Below are 18,244 nucleotides of genomic sequence, written 5' to 3'. Positions count from 1 at the left end.
AGGGACACAGGCTAGCCAAACAATCTAAAACAGTCTTGAAAAAGAAGAATAAATTTGGAGGACTCAAGTTCCCCAATTTCTAAACTTACTACAAAGCTATACTAATCAAGACAGCGTGGTAGTGGCATGAGGATAGATCAATGGAATAGAATTAAGATCCAGAAATAACCCCTCACATTTTATGCTCAGTTGATTTGCATCAAAGGTGCCAAGACAATTCAATTGGAAAAGAATACTTTTTCAACAAATGGTGCTGGGACAACTGGATATCCATATGCAAAAGAGTGGATTTGGACCCTTATCTGACACCATTTGAAAATCAACTAAAAATGAATCAAATACCTAAATCTAAACATTAAAATTATAAAAGTCTAAGAAGAAAATATAGGTGTAAATCATGACCTTGGATTAAGTTATTGTTTCTTAAATATGAGACCAAAAGCAGAAGCAGGCAAGGAAAAAATAGATTAATCAGACTTCATCACAATTAAAAATGTTTGTGCTTCAAAGGACACCGCTGAGAAAATGAAAGACAATGCACATAATGAAAGAAAATATTTGAAAATCATATGTTGGATAACAGACTAGAATCCAGAATATACACAGAACACTTTCAACTCAATCATAGAAAGACAAATAACTCAACTAAAATATGGGCAAAGGATAGACATTTCTCCATCAGAAGATGAAAAATTTTTTACAAAATTCTAGAAGATGGAAGATAAACAAGGATGTGTTACTAGATGAGATAACAAAGGAATCTGCAGCCTAAACTAAGGGGGCTGCTATATAGCCAGGAGGGAGATGGGCCTGGCAAACTCGGACGGTCCTTAGAGTCTGAGTCAGCAGAGACAACTGAGAGCAGGAAGGAGAACTGCTGCTGAAAACAGGGAAGTCATCTGAGGTTGAAACACATGTGCAAAGGTAGCAGGTCGCATGATACCCTCCCTCCTCCCCAACAACCCGGGATGGGGGTTGGAGGAGAGAAAGACTCTTCTCTAAAAGATGAAACATCTTCCATTCACTCTCCTGGTAGAGGTTTATGTAGCATGTGCTCTTTGTGCCCAAAGCCACAGCCCCTCAGCCCAGCTTGGGTTTTGGTAGCAGTTATGGTGGACAGTCCCATGCACAAGTTCTCCCACGTCTGGCTCTCCCTGTGGCTTGGTGTCCAGCCTCAGAGGTTTTCCTGAAGCCAAGGAAGATTTATCATCCATCCATAGGGTAGTCCAGAAACATTCCTGGGAGCAAGCCTCAATGAGGGATGGGAATCAGTGAAAAGATGCTCTAGCCTCCCATCCTTCAGAGGGACGATTCGGAGGCCCATTTTGTGTGGTTCTTCTTTTTTTTTTTTTTTTCCTGCTTTTTTCTCTCCAAATCCCCCCAGTATATAGTTGTATATTTTAGTTGTGGCTCTTTCTAGTTGTGGCATGTGGGACGCCACCTCAACATGGCCTAATGAGTGGTGCCATGTCCGCGCCCAGGATCCGAACCCTGGGCTGCCGAAGCGGAGCGCACGAACTTAACTGCTCGGCCACAGGGCAGGCCCCTGTGTGGTTCTTTAGGGGGTGCTAAGGGGGATTGAACTCCAATTGTTCACACAGTTACTAGCTTAACAACACATCCTTTATCGGCAATTTCTCACTATCTGTCTCATTCTCTTTATTCCCTCACTCCTGCTTCCTGATATTACCTGCTACACCCAAGTCCTTGTTGCAGACTTTGTTTTGTGAGAAATTTAAACTAAAATAGTTGTCAACCAAATTAACTTTCACACATGTTATGTGTGATATAATGTAAAAATCTTTGGGGACTCTGATAATGAAACTGGCAAATAGTTAGCCATTGATGATTAAGTAGCTAGGAACTAAAGTATTTTTTCCTTTTTGCAATTACTGATTATATCTTTTAGCTGTTTAACACACCCATTGTTTACTGTTTAGGCAATATGCTATCTGACTCCCGCTAGGTTCCTATAGATAAGATCTCCCTGGAGCCTGGGTTGCTATAGTAGTGAGCATTTGAGCTGTTCTTCAGGAATTAGAACACCTTTGTCCACTCCAGGCCGGTTAAGACCACGAACCCATCAACCCATTGTCCATGCAGATGTCCAATAGGCAACCTTTTGACGTCAAGTGGCTAAAAACTCCACCTCCAGATCGTGTTAACACCGCCATTTTGTGAGCATGTGTCCTATGAAGAGGCATGGAGTCTTACCATGCTTCTGTGGATCATCAATTACCTCACCTCTCCTCACCTCCACTCACCTATCTCCACATTTCAGACCACCTTGCCCCCCATCCCATAAATATCCCTGAGTCCCTATTTTCAATGAAGTGGATTTGAGATTCATGCTCTTGCTTCCTCACATGGCTGCCTTGTGATTAAACTCTCTCTCTGCTGCAATCTTGTTGTCTCGGTGTTTGGCTTTCCGGGTGACGGGCAAAAACAAACCTGGTGTGGCAACAATAAGAGGACTTGTGTTAGAAGGCTGACTGTCTTTAAGCACTAACATGGGGATTTATCCAGTTTGCTTTGAGGAAACTGACTCCTCCAGGCTTTCCCAGTACCACAGCAGTACCAGGAATGTGATACTGTTTTTAATTTTCTTTGTCAAATTAAATCTTATGCCAAGGTGAGTGATAAGCTCAATATCAGTCATTCTTCACGGCTCCCTTCTCTTTCTTCGGGTTTTATCAAGATTCCGGAGCTTATTCAGCTCTGGGATAAACAGGGGAGAGACCTCTGGCCTTCTGTCTGTTGTGATCATTACTGAAGACATGCTCAAGGCTCAGTCTCTTTTAGTCCATGAGTTTTGCCACAGGACCATCTCTCATTAGACTGTCCTAGACCACCATTCAGTTGTGCCCACTCGGCCACAGGGAACTTTGCCACAGGCACTCAGGGTGCTGCCCTGTCTTAATGCAGCCACCTGTATCTTCCCAGTGCACTACATTTGAGTAGTTTTAATTTCTACCACTAAAAGAAATCCACTACTTTCCTACTTCTCCACTGATTCTCTCCCACTTTTTCTTAATCTACCTCTCCAGGGACCAGATTTTTCACTCCTCTGATACTTGAAAAAACATCCAGGCTTCCTTTTCCCACTACTTTCTTTAATAATGGGCTTAACGGCTTATTAAGAAGCTTTAGATATTTGAAACAGTGAAAACCCAACCTTAACATCATGAAAGGGTATTTTCTGGGGATAAGATGCTTTCAGTCTTTAGAAAAGTAGTAGTCTCTCAGGGATACACAGCGTGCTGCTTCTAAGCAACAGAAAATAAATAATAATGTTGAGTGTTTACATCTAGTCTTGCTCCATTTAATTCTCAATAAATCACCCTGTTGCACACTTGTCTTGGTTTAAGTGGCATTGTTAGTGTTTCTGGTTAATCAAAAGGCTAATTGGTCCTTCTTAGCAGAACAAAAATGGTATGAAGCAGTAATGACTAAATGATATGAGCGTATTGGCATTTGGTGCCCCTAGAAGCTTGGTAAGAGAAGCTTTCTGAAACAATTAGGAGAAGCCTGGTGAAACAATCTAGAGACATTCTCTTACACATATGATGTTAAGTGTTTTGGCAGGATAAAAGGGCTCCGATTTAGTAGAATACCTAAGGAAAGATATCATGAGTCTGGGCCACACCTTGAGGTCACTTCGTAAGTCAAGGACAGGGAAAGGTTGAGTACATCTGGCATATGGATGTTGCTAGTTTGGTTACTCCGGTCAAGCCTCAGCAGGGAAGGTTAAGGTAAAACTACAGCTTTTCCCCAGGACCGTACCTCATCAAATAGTCCCTCTTAACAGAGAAACTACTGGGAAGTTGCTGCACCTCTTTGAAGTAAGCTTCAGGGGCATCACTTTCTTGAGAAGGTCTTCCTTCTTTGCCCTCGTCCACTCCTAACAGGAAGAAGGAGAGAGAGTATTAAACTTGTCAGTGGCATTTATTAATTTAGTAGCTCAGAGGGGCCAGGGATGACTGAAAAAGGGCAGAGGAGAAATAAGAGAATTGCAGTGTTAGGGAGTGCTAGCAGCTGCAAGTGGGACTGAGTCTGGGAGAGTGCACAACTTTATCAGCTCTGCCAGCACAGCACCGAGGGAGGGGGCAGCGCGCTCAGGTGCTCAGCAGCAGGTGATGGTGGTGGGCATGGAAAACTATGCCCGGGCCTCCTGGCTGCCTGACAGCGCAGATCTGAAGCTTCCAAGATGGGAATGAATCAGAGAATATCAGATAAAGTCAAACCAAGGATACTGAGAACTGATGTGGCCCTGCTGTGATTGGTCATTATGGGGAAAGCACACATATGAAGAGTGGAGAGGTGGCATTCTTCCAACTTTATCCTCTGGGACACAGTCCTGGGAGAAGCTTGATGAGAGAAGGGATTCTCAAAGGGAGAGTTTTCAGGAAGACCCTTTCTATTTTCTTGACTTCATTCTGCTGAATGGTTTCATGGCCCACTATTAATGTTTTCATAATTAACTATTTTATTTTTTTATTTCATAAGTTTCATGTTCATTGACAAAAAAGGAGAAAATTATAGATGAGTAAAATGTGTATATAAATACTTACAATAGCTCCTTGGAGTTAAGCACTTTGGTTATATATGCCATCTAAAGTTTTTTGCATACAGATACAGACATTTTTCTAGGGGAGAAAATGATGGTCTCAAACAGCACAAACTATTTTGTGACTTGCTATCCTGAACAACTAGCTAAAAAAAACCAAACAAATAAACAAACAAACAAAAATGTTTATTGTGATTATAGAAAAGACTCTGCAGCTGTTTGAAAAGTATCAGAGACCTGCTTGGGCTGGGTTCCTCACAAGACCCCAAAGAATCGAGTGGATCTGGAGGTTTGGAAGGTCAGTTCTGAGACTGAAACAGGAGGTGGAGAGGCATCTCCTCTGTCTTCCCCACCATCTCCCTCCCCTAGATTTCAAGAGCTGAGTCGTGAAGCTCAGCTCACAGCATTACTCCAGAATGACCTTACCTCTCTCAAAGTCCTAGAGCGCCGGGTCAGGAGAATGGCTGAGAACAGAGGAGCCATCAGACAGGCCGCTCCACTCTTTCATTTCATCTGTAAAACTCTTCCTACCTTATTGAACACAGCTCCCTTGAGCCTATTTCGTTTTTTGTCATGTAAACAGTCTGATTCTATTGTCTCTCCCTCCCGCAGTTTAATTCTTTGCATAGTCCGGAACTAATTTCTTTGAGATTTTCCTTGAGGGATAATGGGAAGGCTCCAGAGCAGCAGCCCAGAAAAATCTGTGTCATGTTTAAGGATTCCCGAGGCTGTCTCTGCATGCTGTTGGCTGGAAGCAGCAGAGTTAGGGTAGTTAAGAGTGTGGCCTTGGGGGCCGAGACTGCCTCAGCTCCCATCCTGGCTCTGCTGTTTACTGGTTGTGTGACATAACTAGGACAAGCTATTTTACCTCTCTACCTCAGTCTCCCCATTTTAAAAATGTGAGTGACTGTACTAGAACTTACCTCATTAGTCTATTTGTGAGGTTTAAATGAGTTTTTACACATGAAGTGCTCAGAACAGGGCCTGACGGGTGGTGATCTCTCAGTAATAAGTGTTAGCTACTAATATTACCTGAGGTGCCCTCGTCTCCCATTTTCCCTCACTCATGAGGACCCCTCCTTCAAACATCCATCTCCTTATCCTCTCCTCCTCTGTCATGTTCAAACTACTCCCTGGAAAGGGGTCATGCATGTTTGTGCTCCGGTTTGAATTCTGAGGGGCATTCGCAGTCTCGCAAGACTCGACCTGAAATGACGGACATAGAGCTGCATGTGGTGCTGACATTTGGAACATTCCTCGCCAAGATCACTCTCAAAGCTGGCTGTCCTCAGCCAGGAGAGAGAATGGCCTTCATGTATGTAAGCGCTGATGCGTTTCTGATGGCTCCACACTATTAAAATCTTAAAATCCATAAAGGATATTCCCTGAGGATCAGATACCACAACAGCCTGCTCACGTGAAGGCTGCTCATTCATTCACAACCCTGTAGATTTCTGGATATTCAGGATCCAGAGGCAGAGTCAGAAGCCTCTTTTCTCTGTTCCTTAACACCGCTTTTTTACCCTTACTCTTCCAACTGTTTGTAAAAATCTCTGTTTTTCATAGTTCATGCCATTTGGCTGTATCACCTTCTAGTCTTCCTTGTTCTGTCATTTCTTGACATCGTAGACACTGCCTCTTGTTCACTGAAGACTCAGGCATAAGCTCATCAGCTGTCCTGTCCACCTTTACTCCTGCCATCAATAGGGGTAACTTTAGAATCTAGAGAGTACCGATTATCCAACACCCTGGCTTTCAGTTTCTTGGTCTCTTTATTTTCAGTGACCTCGCCTCAGCCAGACACTCCCAATGTTATACCCTGGACCTGTCTCAGAATGGAACGACTCATTCTCAGCCACCATCTTCCATTGTTTCTGCTTCTTTGCTTTTCTCCCCATATACTTGCTTTTCAGACTAACTTCTGATTTATTGACACATGTACTTTCTTAGTACCCTCTTGCCTCCTTTTGCCTCAATCCAACTCGCAACCAGTCATTTCTGTTATTCTCTTGACCGTGATCTATATTCCTTTGCCCCTTTGTCCTTTTGGCTCATTTTGGGGAAATACTTGAGTTCCGGGTAAATGAGTTCCAGAATGAAAACTTCAGTCCTGTCTGCCTTTACCATGCCTTCCCATGGGCCTCTGAGCATAGCTGGAGAAAGATCACATAGCCAGGCCTACACCTGTCATTCTAAATTCCCGGTCACCAAGTTCAGCTGAGCCTTCAGGGCTTCCCAAGACTTACGGCATCTCTCGAGTCTTACTGTTCCTCTACTCTTTCTGGTGACTATATCTAACTTCCCTCTCCATTTCCAACCTCTCTCTTCCCACCCCTGCTGCCTCATCAGTTCTCAGCAGATGAACCTGCCTCTTATATCATTGTGAAAACAGAAACCAACAAACTGATACTCCTGAAACTCTCTACCACAACATCCTCATACCCATCTGCACGTGCACGCAATTGTTCTGTTTCTTTTGTTATAAGGTAGCAGGTATCCTTCTTCTTACTTAAGGAAGAAGTAAGAAGGCTAATATTTGCTTAAAGGCTAATATTTACTTAAGGCTAATATTTGCATTTTTGCCTTTGACCTCATTCCCCATCTCTTCTGGGTACGCTTGCTTTATTATCCCTCTTTCACTTATATGATCAATAGCTCCCTCTCCCCTAATATATAAAGAGCTCCTTGAAATTGAGAAGAAGAAGGCCAACAACCCAAAGGAGAAATGGATGAAGACGTAAACCATAAGACTGTGAGAAGCACGGTTCACTGTAAAAGAAATACAAATTACGTTTAAACGTATGAAAACATGTTCAACCTCTTTTATAATAAGATAAATGCAAAAATAAAAGTGTATCAAAATACCGATGATCACTCATCAGATTACCAAAAATTCAAATGTGTGGTCGCATTTTCTGTTGCTGGAGGTAGGGGCACAGGCACTTTCACAGACTGCCTGGGAGAACAAAATGGGACAAACCCTACGGAAGGCATTTTGACGATAACCATCAAAATGAAAATGCATTAATCTCCAATACAGAAACTATACTTCTAGAATTTTAGCCTAAAAATACACCTACAGATGTGAATTTTCTTCTGTACGAGGTCATTCAGTGCAGCATTGTTTATAGTAGCAAAAGGTTGGGAACAACCTGTGTCCCTCTATCGGTACTAATCTGGAAAGATATATAGGTCTATTGTGAAGTGAAAAAAATCAAACTGGTATGCTGCTTTTGTGTAAGGAAGGGGGGAGGGATATTAATTTACACTAGTATTTGCTCTTATCTGCCTAAAGAAATAGTGGAGGGGCTGGCCCAGTTAAGTGCGAACATTCTGCTTCAGCGCCCTGGGGTTCGCAGGTTCAGATCCTGGGTGTGGACACGGCGCCACTTGGCAAGCCATGCTGTGGTTGGCATCCCACATGTAAAGTAGAGGAAGATGGGCACGGATATTAGCTCAGGGCCAGTCTTCCTGAGCAAAAAGAGGAGGATTGGCAGAAGATGTTAGCTCAGGGCTAATCTTCCTCAAAAAAAAAAAAAAAAAAGAAGAGAAATAGTGGAAAGATTCCAAAAAACTAATAGATTGTGGTTACATATAGAAGATAGGGTAGGGAATATAGATTAAGGAAAATAGAAGGACATCTGTGAAAGTAAGACTTCTCAATGTATAATTCTTTAAACCTTTGAACCAAATGAATATATTACTTATTAAAAAATAATTAAACTGAATTTTTAAGTATTTTGATGTCCAATCCAGGTAGCTGCTCCAGATCCTAACCTAATTCTTCTTCTCTTTCTCATTTGCAAATTTTTCTGAGTTGCTTCACTTGCTGTGTCTATTTCTTTTTTTTTTTTCGAGGAAGATTAGCCCTGAGCTAACATCTGCCAATCCCCCTCTTTTTGCTGAGGAAGACTGGCCCTGAGCTTACATCCATGCCCATCTTCCTCCACTTCATATGTGGGACGCCTCCCACAGCATGGTTGCCATGCAGTGCCACGTCTGCACCCCGGATGGGAACCAGCAAACCCTGGGCCGCCAAAGTGGAACGTGCACACTTAACCGCTGCGCCACCAGGCTGGCCCCCTGTGTCTGTTTCTTTACCTCCTACTCATTAATGCTTTTCATTCTGGTTTCTGGCCCCATTACACAACCAAATTCTTCTTACTTGTTGTCTCCAGTAACCTTCGTGTTGCTAAATCTGATATCTCTTGCTCATTTTTTCCCTTACATAATCTCTCAGCAGCATTTTACAGACTACTTCCTTTTAGGTGCCTCCTCTTCCCTTGACTTCCACGTCTCCATGCAATCCTAATATTCCTCCCATCTCTCCGGATGCTCTTATCTTTTTTCTATTCCTCTCTTCTCTTCTCCCTCCTTCACCCAAGCACTAAACATTGATTTCCTCAAACCTCTATTGTAAGCCTCTTCTCTCTCCACACTCTTGTCCCGAGGACATTTCAACACAGAACAACAGATTCAGTTGATAACAGGGACCTCCACATTCCTGTTCCCAAATCGCTTCAGGACAGAGGCAGTCTGTTCCTGACAGCTCCTTCTGGCCAAGGACCATGTCTCAAGTGAGACTCAACCGCTGAGTTTCCAGCAGCCGAAAGCTTCTGGCAGTCGGGGAAGCATCCACTGCAGATATATGTATTGTGAATATTGTGAATATGTGATTTGCTTTTCCCTTTCTTTTCAGTGTCTTGATGAATGGCTAGTTTTAATTTTTATGAAGTCCAATTACTCAATTTTTTCTTTTATGTTAAGTGCTTTTTTTTTCTGCAAAGATTTAAAGAATTTTATTGTAAAAAAACACATAACATAAAATTTACCATCTTACCCATTTTTAAGTGAGCAGTTTAGTAGTGCTAAGTAATTCACATTGTTGTGAAACAGGTCTTCAGAACTTTTTCATCTTGCAAGTCTCAAACCCTATACCCATTAAACAGCAACTCCTCACTTCCGCCTCCCTCTAGCCTCTGGTACCCACCGTTCTACTTTGTGTCTTTATGAGTTTGACTACTCTGTGTACGTTGTTGACCTTCAACAGATAGACATCCAGTTATTTCTCCAGCAAAAACGGGTTTACTCAGGATTATTGAAGAATTGCAATTTGGAGTCTGTAACCACAGCAAACCATGTGCCAGCCCCCCAGAAGCAAGGGAGGAGAAGCACTTTTACAGAGGGGAAGAGGAAATGGAGAGGGCTATCATAAACAAAGAGCTCGAGGTGTAGTAGCTTTTTTATTGGCTTAGTTGTGACAGTCTCTCATTGTCTGAGCTTCTTGCTGCTCAAGAAGAGGAAGTCTTTCTTCTCCCTTTTGGGCTCTGCTGTTGACATAAGGCGTAAGAGCTTCCCCTTTTGGCCTCCTGGCTCCAATTTAATGAGATTTCTGTTTATTAATTTGATGTCATATAAGTGGAATCATAGAGTATTTGTCTTTTTATGACTGGCTTATTTCACTTAGCATAAGGTCCTGAAGATTCATCCATGATGAAGCATGTGCAAAGATTTCCTTCCTTTTTAAGGCTGAATAATATTCCATTGTATGTATATACATTTTGTTTACACATTCACCTGTCAATGGACCTTTGGTTTGTTTTCACTTCTTGTCTATTGTGAATAGTATCTCTTTGAGACTCTGCTTTAAATTTTTACAGATATATACCCAAAAGTGGGATTGCTGGATCCTATGCTAGTTCTATTTTTAATTTTTGAGAAACTTCCATACTGCTTTCCATAACAGTTGCACCATTTTACAATCCCACCAACTGTGTACCAGCATTCCAATTTCTCCATATCCTCGCCAACTCTTGTTATTTGCTGTTTTGTTTTGTTTTGTTTTGATGGTAGACATCCTAATGGCCCTGAGGTTGTTTAGTGCTTTCTGTGGCTTTTTAAAGAAATATTTACCCCTCCCATGGTTGCAAATATATTCTTCCACATTTCATAGTTTTTGCTTTTACATTTAAGTCTATGATACATCTCAAATTAGTTTTTGTGTGTGGTGTGAGGTATAGATCAAGATTCATTTTTTTCAGTTTGATATCCAGTTTTTCTGGCACTATTTGTTGAAAAAACTTTCCGTCTACATTGAATTTTCTTAGCACCTCGGCAAGTTTCCTTTGACATTGGTTTTAAGAGGCATCCTAACTTCAGAAACATTAAGCTGTGGGGAAAAAAAAATATGCATCTTAGAATTGAGGAAATTGGTACTGCTTTTGGATTTCTACAGCACCTGGCACAATATATGTGGGTCATACACAGGGAGCGATATAGGGAGCTTTAGAATCAGACAAACCTGGATTCAGAGACAAGTCTGCATGGCCTTTGAACAATTTATCTAACATCTTCTTCCTCACTTTCCTTATATATACAGTAAGGATTCAATGATGTGATGAGAAACTAAACTATGTAAAATGCCTATAAAATATTTTTCCCTTCATGGTTTCATTTTTTTCGATAAATATTTTATTATCTTCGTTTGACTCAGTGGTTTGAGGTATGGATGAAGTTTCTCTGTCTAAATTCTTTGCTAGTTTTTTAAAAAGGCTTTCAAGTTGATTTCAGGTCTCTTTGGCTTTAGCAAGATATACTGTCTAGTATTAATCTTATTTTTCTCCAAAAGGCTCTTCTTTTGTGACTTCTTGAGACGGTGGTTTGGACATAATTATGTGGAAATTTCATCACGTCAGGGAGAAATTTGGTAACGATGCTGTCTGATCTCCAGAAGTCAGGAATCCTTCATCTTCAGTCAGGCTGGAGCGCAGCTCCTTCACTTTAAGACGCACATGACCCGCCTGAGGAGCCCGTTCACCTCCAGACTCCAATTCGGGGAGTGTGGAGTGGAGCCTGATAGTCTGCATTTCTAGCAAGCTCCAAGGAGATGCCAACGCTCTTGGTGTGAAGACCACACTTTCCGTAGCTAGAGACTAGAGGCTCCAGTTCCCTAGGAGAATTTTCTTAAAAACTCTGAAGTTCGTGAATAAATAATGTTTCGCTTTTCTCAGTGTGATTGATTGAAGGGAGAGAGGGAACTGTTCATTGAATCTTTCCCATGCTCATGCAAGTATGCATCTGGGAGGAAGGAGGAAGTGTAGGTAGACTGAGCACAAACATTTTCTCTTCTAAGAACTCTGGATTTGGACTCAGATGTTGTAGTTTCACATCCCAACTTCTCCACTTAGAATCCATTATAACCTTTGGCAAGTCACTAAACCTCTCCAGACCTCTCACACGGTAGTTGTAAAGATGAAATGAGATAATATAAATGCATTTGGCTCAGCTCCTGACCTGTCCATAGCATTTACTAAGTATTACCTAAATATGATTTCCTTAGCAATTCTTGCCAGATTAACTCATTGAATAAAAATAAAGAGCACTGGCTAGAGTGTCCACACCTGGGTTTAAGTCCTTACTCTACTCACTAAGTAGCTGTGTGATCACTAGACACTGAGGAGCCCCGTCTCTTAAATATCAAATAAGGAGATTGGGTTGGATGTTATCTGAGTCCTCACAGCCCTAAGGGTCCTCACACCTAATGGTCCGTGTGATTCTTGGGCACCTCTTTTCTGTAAGGCAGAGGTAGGCAAGCATTAAAAGAAACTGTCTCTTGAGTCAGAATTAGCTGAATTGATAGAGCAAACCAGGAGTCAGGCGAAGAAAGAAAAAGAGAGAGAGAAAAAAGGAAGGATCCTAAAGCTGTGCTGGTCCATGTCCTTGGTTCTTCCAGCTCAGGACAGCTTTCAAAGTGAGGCTGAGCTCAGGAGAAGCAGCCTCTGGGGACGCCTCATCTGTGTGAATAATGTTTTCATCCCCTTAGTCACCGCTCTCCTTTAGGCCTTAGGAGTGGGGAAGGGAGGGGTAAAGTCTGCTCAGTCAGTCACTGACCCTTTGTTCTGAATTCAGTCCTTTCTCTTTCCAGGCATGTGAGCCACTTCAAAAATAGACTCAGAAGTCTCAAACACAAAATTAGAAACTTTAAGAGAAAGAACTCAAAATGATACTTGATAATAGTAAAGGGTGAGAAAAATAAGACAGCCACATTTCAAGTTCAGTATATTTTGCAGAATTTCACAGAAACCTGTACAGGAAAACTTTAGATGCTAAGTAACAGAGATTAAAGATATACCAACAAATCATTATACTACTGTGACCAAGTAATAATAGCATTGTTTTTTTTACTGTCAACTATGTCAAAGGGTTAAAAGCTTAATGTAGATCACCACATTTGGATGTAAAAACAACCTTCTGAAGTAGGTACTATTATCTATAACATATAGCTGGGAACACTGGACCTTGGAGAAGTTAAGCCATTTACCCAAGAGCACAATAATTCGAACTGGGGCGGTCTGATTTCTGACCCCACTTTCCTAACCATTCTACCACATTGCCGTACAGCTCTGTGGAGCTGACTGAGATTTACCTGGTTTTAAAGTCTGCAGTCCAGATTGCATGCTACTGAATTCCTTAGAGAATATGAAATAGAGTCCAAACGACCTGAGCAGCTCACTGCGGAGCCAGCTTATGAAGAGGGCAAAGAAGTATTATCTTTACTCTAGTAACGATAGCCTCATGAGGACGTACATGACAAAGCTCATTTAAACTTCAAAATACAGGAATGTAGGGATTGTTTTGGATGAAGAAACTGAGGCTCAAAAATGCTAAGTAATTTATCCACATGAAAGATTCATAGCATTTTGGGTTTCAAGTAACAGGAAATTTCCCTTAAACAGTCTTAAACTGTAAGCAACTATACTTTCCCACTTACTAAGTCTAGAGGTAAGGTAGCCTTTCGGGTCAGTGTGCCTGGATTCCTGCCTACCTCTGGGTACTTCCCTTGGCTCTTTCCTCCAGAGTGGATTGGCTTGAGGCTGAAGTGCTTCCAGGCATCTCATTTAAACATCACAATGTCCAAAGGAAGAGGGGCCATCTCTCTCTGTGTCTCTATTTTAGGAATAAGGAAGTCTTCTTCATTGGCTCCCTCAGCAGCCTTCCCCTTGTGTTTCATTGCCAGGATTCAGCTGCTCCTATACTAAGGGGAATGGAGTTACCACGCTTGGGCTGGAAGCAGACGGGGAGCGAAGAGCGCATCACCATGACTACTGCACCAACACACCACGCTGCATCTCCAGACAATGTCAGTTTTGGTCCTGAAGACTTGCTCTGGTTCCTGACCAGACGCTCTTGTTTAGTATTCTTGGCCAGGACTCCTTGGACTGAGAGAGGGCGATACCAGGCCAACAAGGCATTACATCTAAAGAATGAGCTCAGCTATAATCCAGGTATGGGGTTTTAAAAGGGAAACTTTTGAGGGCCCCATCGGTGAGGCCACAGCCACCAGGCAGTGAACAGGGACCAAGTCCCTAGGAGGAGGGCACTGGCAAGAGTAAGGCAGTTTAGCAATTTAAGTTGAAATTCACAGAGAAGTAAACATCATGACTCAGGCAGCATCGATACTAATCACTGGGTTCCCTATCATCTTCTGAGAACCTGAGAGCAGCCTAAGGGCATGATAACACATTGAACTCCTGGGCTGGGAAGATAAATGTTACCAAACTTCATCAGATATTTGGATTGAAAATTATTTCATAATCCTATAATCTTATAAAGTTTGAGAACCACAATAGGGCAGACTTAGATGCAAGAGCCATCAGTGGAAAGACAGGGGAGGACAAAGACAGAGAGAACCAACAAGATCTCCCTACTGGGAAGTGGAAGACAAATGACCTTCCTTTTATATTATGTAAGGCCCTAGAATTTTGGATAATCAAGGAAAATAGGAAGCCTAAGAGGGAGATAAGGAATCTTCTATTGCTCTAGTGGATGGGGGCACTAGTAATTTATTGAAAAAAGGAATGAGCTGTCACAGTATTTATATCCTGATTTTGCGGAGTGGAATATACTGGTTGTGCGTATAATGGAGTACCGTGCAGCTGATAAAAATGATACAAATACACATTTATACATTTACTTCATGGAAAGATGTCCACAACATATTGTTGAGGGAAAAAAGCAAGTTATAAAATGTCATGTATGTATGATCTCATGTATGTAAAATATTTCACAAAGATCAATAACAAGTATGCCCTGTTCATTTACTATAAAATAAAGTTATACTTCTTCTATTGTTCAAATGATAATAGCTTCAATTCTGTTCTTCTCATTTTAGCAGCAAATTGTTTTCTTTCTTGGGTCTCCTGCCCCAAGATTCCTCAATGACATTCCTCAATGTCACTTTTCACAGAACCAACTTTTACTTTTGCTGATTTTTTTCCTACTGTGTTTCATTCTGTATTTTGTTTATCTCTGCTTTGGTCTTTATTATTTTCTTCTTTCTAGCTTTGGGTTCAGCTTGCTTGAAGGTGCAAAGGTAGATTATTCCTTAAATGACAAGACTCTCACATGTGTAGGGGAGGAAGACATTTCCTCTACCCACTCTGGGTTCCTCTGGCCAGAGAATGAATTAAATTCACATGAGACAGAATAACAGGAGAAAATTAAACAAAGCTTTATAACATGTATACATGGGAGAGGCTCAGGCAACCTGAGCAACTCGCCAAAATGGCAGAAGCCACCACCTTAAATATCATCTTCAGCTAAAGACAAAAGAGGATATTGGGGGTAGGGGGAGTCAATCATGGGAGATTACCACACAAGTACAGTAAACAGGAGTCAGGTTATTATGTAGACTTGAGTCCCTGCCTTCCACATTGATAAGAGTTTCTAGACATAAGATCATCCCCCTTCCTCCTGTACAGAGAGGGAGACACCTTTAAAGATGGAGATTTCCTTAACAATGTAAGTGTCTCTTAACAAAGGGTAAGTAAACTCTGCTTTTCAGAGTTTCTTTCCTGTCTGCAGTTTTTAAAAGTAACCAGCCCCAAATTATCCCCATGCCAAACAGACATATCTTGGGGTGGCCAATTCCAGTCCCCCACACATGGGTCTTCTGAATTAATGCTGCTTGTCACTGTTAAGAAAGCTTGAGGATCAAATGCATCACTGCTTTCCAAAGCAGATCTTGACTTCCAACTTAGATCTTGATGGACAGGCTTTTCTATTGTTTACACACTCACCGCATGCTAGGATCACAAGCCTCCTCTCATACATACTGAAACAGAGACTGGTGTCTGCTGGCCCACAGACCCTAAACTTTCCTCACTTGAGTTGCAGGGCAGAAGCCAGTCCACCACCTTCTCTGTTTTTGATGGTTACAGGCATTTTTTGTCTTAGGGACCAGTTGCTTGCCACTCCAAATTGTTTAAGACCACTGCTTCAATAACAGTGAATATCAAAGAAGGATCTGGAACTTGTCTCTTGGAGATACCAGTGCTCCTTATATAAATTTTCTTCCCCCTCCGGGGTAAATTTCAGATTCTGCACATCACACATTCACATAAAAATATGACTGGAAGGATTTTCACCAAGATGCTAGCAACGGTCATAGAATCATTTGAGTGGTTTCTACTTTTTTTTTTTTTTTTACTTTTATATATTGCTGAATTTTTGGAATGATGAGTGTATATATTTTTATAATCAGAAGAGTAATAAACAGCTACCACTTATTAATCAGCCAGCCCTGGTGGTCTAGTGGTTAAGATTTGGTGCTTTCACCACTGTGGCCTGGGTTCGTTTTCCATTCAGGGAACCACACCACCCACCCATCAGTTGTGATCTGTGGTGGCTGTGTGTTGCTGTGATGCTGAAAGCTATGCCACCAGTACTTCTCAGACCAACAGAGTCACCCATGGTAGACAGGTTCAGCAGAGCTTCCAGGCTAAGATAGACTAGGAAGAGGGACGTGGCCACTCACTTCTGAAAAAATTGGCCATGAAAACCTTGTGAATAGCAGTGGAGCATTGTCTGATATAGTGCTGGAAGATGAGAGGACGGTGCAAAAAGACTGGACCAGGTCCGGTTCTGTTGTACATAGGGTCTCCAGGAGTCGGAATCAACTGGACAGCCCTAATAACAAACTTCTTAATCACCTAACAATATGCAAACTCTTTACATCTAATCCTTCACAAGACGTCTATGAGGTGGGTACTATTACAGTCCTCTTTTTTTTCTTCTTCTTCTGAGGAACATTTGCCCTGAGCTAACACCCATTGCCAATCTTCCTCTTTTTGTATGTGAGCTGCTGCAACAGCATGGCCAGTGACAGGTGAGTGGTACAGGTCCACGCCCAGGAACTGAACGTGGGCTGCCAAAGTGGAGTGTGTAAAACTTAACCACTAGGCCTTCAGGGCTGGCCCACAATCCTCATTTTACCAATGGAGAAACAGAGAGAGAGAGGTTAAGTAACTTGCCTGGGTCACACAGCTGAAAGTGGCAGAGTCGGGATACAAACCTAGGCAGTCTGTTCTGTTCTTCCACGCATACTGTATAAAGAATTTTTATTGCAGTGGGAGAAGTAAAGTAGTAAGAACCTACGGGGGCTGGCCTGTGGCACAGCAGCTAGGTTCCCACGTTCTGCTTCAGTGGCCTGGGGTTCACCGGTTTGGATCTGGGGTGTGCCACTGGGCCGGTCCCACAAGTGGCAGTTTTATTGAGATGCACCAGCCAGAGAGACAGATTTTAGAAATTATTTTTCAAGTTAAGAAAACATGTATGATTATATAGTGAATCAAGTTTTAAAGTAAATGTAGATGACTGGGAAGGTGAGGTGAAAAAGGTTAGGTTCTGGGGCGGCCCAGTGGTGCAGCAGTTAAGTGCGCATGTTCAGCTTCTCAGCAGCCTGGTGTTCACCTGTTCAGATCCCGGGTGCAGACATGGCACCGGTTGGCACGCCATGCTGTGGTAGGCGTCCCACATATAAAGCAGAGGAAGCTGGGCACGGATGTGAGCTCAGGGCCAGTCTTCCTCAGCAAAAAGAGGAGGACTAGCAGCAGTTAGCTCAGGGCTAATCTTCCTAAAAAAAGAGGTTAGGTTCCTGGATACGGTGAAGATAACAAGGAGATTAAGAGACTTCCAGATTCCTCACTTGAGTAATCACGTTTATACTGATTCCATCAACTAGGATAGGAAACAGAGGAGTGGTAGATTGTGGAAAAAATAGTGAACTTGATGTTAGGCATTTTGTTATGAGGCATGTGAAGGATGTCTGGGTGGGGCTGGCTGGCAGAGTGTTGGAGATCACGGTCTGGGATTTGCAGTGTTTCAACTGGAAGTGCAGGTGTGGGAATAGTTGCACATAAACTTCAAGCTGTGGGACTGTCAACAAGTCACTCAGACTCTCTGGGTCTTCCAGCCCTTAATAGTTTCCTCAGGAGAATTTAATCAGCTACCGTATGCAGAGTGCCTGGTGTAGGGGCCAGCACGGTGCAGTGACTGAAAAAGTGACACCCAGAGGTGGATCACTGACAGATAGTGACAGGTCTAGGTGGCTAGGGGGCTTACAGTATCGTCAGGCAGAGTGAGCACCTCTGAACCTGAGCAAGTTGACTTCTGTGCCATTACATTAATATAACTCGGACTAGATAGCATATATCCAAGTTTTCTATATAAATAACTTCTCTGGAAGTAGATCAAGACCTAGCAGGGAATTAGTGACAGAGAGGAAGTGACATAAGTATATTAGGACTTTAAAGGAATATATTCTTTTTATTTATTTATTTATTTATTTATTTATTTATTTATTTATTTGAGGAAGATTAGCCCTGAGCTAACTGCTGC

At 42.1% G+C, this 18,244-nt stretch overlaps 1 long non-coding RNA gene across 1 annotated transcript in view; it reads left to right on the top strand.

Moving 5' to 3' along the window:
- LOC111774365 (uncharacterized) overlaps nt 1-14,703 on the top strand; it is a 60,924-nt gene extending 46,221 nt beyond the window's left edge. Inside the window, exon 3 of the long non-coding RNA XR_002809345.2 lies at nt 13,584-14,703. This is a non-coding gene — a long non-coding RNA (uncharacterized lncRNA). The remainder of the gene's footprint in view (nt 1-13,583) is intronic.
- The last annotated feature ends 3,541 nt before the right edge of the window (nt 14,704-18,244 follow it).

Source organism: Equus caballus, chromosome 7 (assembly GCF_041296265.1).
Source record: "Equus caballus isolate H_3958 breed thoroughbred chromosome 7, TB-T2T, whole genome shotgun sequence".
NCBI lineage: Eukaryota > Metazoa > Chordata > Mammalia > Perissodactyla > Equidae > Equus > Equus caballus.
Note: the sequence above shows the minus strand (reverse complement) of the source record. Positions and strands in the feature narration are given on the sequence as shown.